At 35.3% G+C, this 3,450-nt stretch overlaps 1 pseudogene; it reads right to left on the bottom strand.

Moving 5' to 3' along the window:
• LOC107625645 overlaps positions 1-2,788 on the bottom strand; it is an 11,604-nt pseudogene extending 8,816 nt beyond the window's left edge.

A 3,450-nucleotide genomic window follows, 5' to 3' on the forward strand; every position in this document is an offset into this window, starting at 1 on the left:
ATTTTTCTACTTTACTATCTAAACATAGTTTATACTAAATGTTCTAAACTTTAAACTACATTTATTAAAATAGTTTCTATTTATGAAATCTGTTATCTGTAATTCCAAAGAACTAATATTTAATAAACCGTAAGTAGACAAGCATCTTGAATTTATAAATAACACATCTTCCTAGCAGAGGTCGTACCAAATGAGATACTTAATCTTGTCAAAAACTGGACCTACGTAGCAAATTTGTTTAACTTCATAAAGAAAAGTGGGGGACAAGATATCAACTAAAGCACAGAGCAAAATACATCAGCTGACGAAAAGTAAGTCAGGCAGTAACAAAGCAATTCAATCTCAATGATGTGACAACCAAATTAAAACAACCACAATATGAACACAAGAGCGCATCCCCAACCCCAAGTAAGAAGGGAAAAAAAAAGTCAGAACCAAATATAGCAACAGACCACAGAAATTGAACAGTGCCAAAGCAAGCTTACATCCGTTTAATAAATAATTTAAACCTAACAAGAAGATACTATTTTAATTTGCAAAGCTAATTTTGCAGTCAGAGTTCATATCTGTTTGTGGATCATTGTACATGTGTTCTAGCAATAGCAGCAACAGATCATAGATCCACATAAATTTTTTAGTTAAAATAATATAAATTATTAAATGTAAACATTTCAAAATATGCAAGACTTCTAGGGTAGAATGTAGATGGGCGAAACAGTTCAAGTAAAACTTACCTCTACTATCATGAAAATAGCACTAAGGAGATGCACAAAGCAATCAGATGATAGGCTCCTCAACTTGCTAGCAAGTGATGCACCACCACCTGCTATAGAATCATTATTTAACATTGGAAGGTTGGTAGTAGTATAGAATCCATAAGAATATGATGGGGTGAAAAAAAGAATGTATCCTCTTACAATAGAATATGATCTACGTTAAAGATCTCACCGTCTGCTTCTACAGCTCTGTCTCCAGAAAAGAATTCTAAATCTGAACCTCGTGCAACAAGAACCAGAAGCAACTCAGCAATGGCAGTTTTAAATTTTAATAGCACCCTTCATATCAGTAGTTAGTGTATCCTGATAGATCCTCAGAACAGAAGGAAGTTTAGCCTACAAATAAAGGACTTATTTAACCAATTTAAAAGAGTAGTTTACAGAGAAAGCATTAATAATTAAAGTGATATTTCTCAGAAAAGCTATTTAATGTAAAGCTCATTATTATTTTAGGGGACTTTCCATCTTAAACATGTTGAGACTGTAAAGTTGTGCTTTATAAATAAATCTTTTATTTTTTCTTGCTTTTGTATAGGGGAACCCTTATCCCCAATTTGTATTATCTTTCTCGTCATCTTAATGAAATTCCTTTTTTTTTTTTAAAAAACCCAAAACAATATTTTTAAGAAAAGCAAAGTCATATCACAAAAGAATATTAAAGCAAAGATGTGTAACACCCTACCATACAGAGACTTATGCTTAAGTCATAATTCAGAGATGGCAAGGTATTACGACCTCTAAAACAAAATCAGTGCTCGCTCTATAGCCTGAAACCATGTATCGGCCTCAGTCGGGCTAGTAGTTCCCTTGAACTTAGGTGGATTAACCTTCAAAAAGTTCGCCAGTGTCATCGGGCCCTGAACTCCACTTCCGTCATTACCATGGTTGTTCATTTGTTGACCAAGAGCCTCAGCAGTGGCTTGCATAGCAGCAGCCATATTCTCCAATGCAGTCATAAAGTTCACCGGGTCATTAGCCCACTTTGGGTCCGGTTGGCCCGGTTTGGCCCGTTCGGTCCAATCTTGGTCCGATTTCTATAAAATTGGTACCGAAATTCTCGTCTCAATTTCCTCTATCATATTAAGCCATAAAAATAACATTTTTGGCTTTCTAGAATAAATTCTCATTTATGGGTTAATTAGCCGTTAATTAACCGGATCTTACAAGATGCATACAACAACAACAACAGCAACAACAACAACGACGACGACGACGATGACGACGACAACAACAAAACTTTATCCCACTAGGTGGGATCAGCTAATAGCAAAGATGCATAATCCTGCATAAGGAAATACCAACAGAGCTAAAACACATCCAACCATGAAGTTTGACAAACAGCTCTAACCAGAAGAACAAGATGGAATGGAAAAACATGGGATAAAAATATCTGCCCCCCATTCTCTGTATTGTAAAATCTACGATAGGCCGAAAATACTTTAGGAATATTGGAAGTTTTTTTTTGGGACAGAGGAAGGGGGCGGGGGAGCAGCTACTCAGTCCTCATGAAGTGTGTGAATCAATAAAATCTTGTAATCAATACTTAAGAAGAATATCTTCAAGACAGAATGAATAATACAAGATGGGAGGATAAGAGATCCTCCTTACAAAAGCCAAAAAAACAAACAAAAGAAAAAGTTGTCTATGTAGTATAGCTTTCCACTCTCTCAATATGTATGATAGGAAAAGCCTCCAAAAGTTTCACACCAAACAGAGGTGAAATGTTTAATCTTATCCCAGATAACTTGATGGTCTGAGAAACATATCATTTAAGATTCACAAATTACACTCCAAACAATGGCTGATACTACACATAGCCAAAGATATTGCTTTTTTTAACTCCCAAACCAGCAAATCAAGTCGAGAGAAATTGATAAAGGGTTGTAGGACACACCCAACATACCAAAGAAGCCAAATGAGTAGATGTGATGCATGCTTACCTTATTTGCTCCATACATAACACACACATTAGAGCGAAAGCCCTGTGTGGCCTTCAACAAACAAAATGTCATTGTTGATAATTCCGTTGAGCACAACTGTCCAAATCAAGCATTCCACTAATTCTTCTATTCCAACAAACCATTTACCCAGTAGGATCCGGTCAACCTTATGGATCAAACGAAGTTTGTGTCCTGTTATAAAGTACATCTATAGACAACCCATTTAAATATAATATTTGAAATTATTTTTTAATAGGTTTGTCTACAGTACTTTTGGTTTCCTTTTTTATGTTCAACTGTTGGGCTACCCTCTACTTGCCTTCTTTACACAAGACCATAACCCCCTGAAGTGTCACATTATCTTTTCCAAAATAGCTGCTACCTTCCACTTCCTACCCTTTGCAATCATTTCAAATCCTACTTTTATTAATGGGACCACATCAAACTGGAAAGTTTCTTGTCAGAAACATTGAGCTTTGTTCTGTTTAGCTTTTATCTATGAAGATCGGACACTTTTTTGAATTGTCGTGTCCACGTGTCAGAGACATTTCGAAAATGACACTTATTCGACCCGCGTGTCTTTCATTTCTAACCATGCTTTAATAAAAAATAAAAGTACTTACGTGTCGACGTGTACAACCTTATTCTTGGTCAATATGCTAGTAGTAAGATTAGAAATAGTATGCATTAATTATTAATAAAAAAGGTTATCTAAAATGCTTCATATAATTAAA

This window comes from Arachis ipaensis, chromosome B01, assembly GCF_000816755.2.
Source record: "Arachis ipaensis cultivar K30076 chromosome B01, Araip1.1, whole genome shotgun sequence".
NCBI classification, from domain to species: Eukaryota; Viridiplantae; Streptophyta; class Magnoliopsida; order Fabales; family Fabaceae; genus Arachis; species Arachis ipaensis.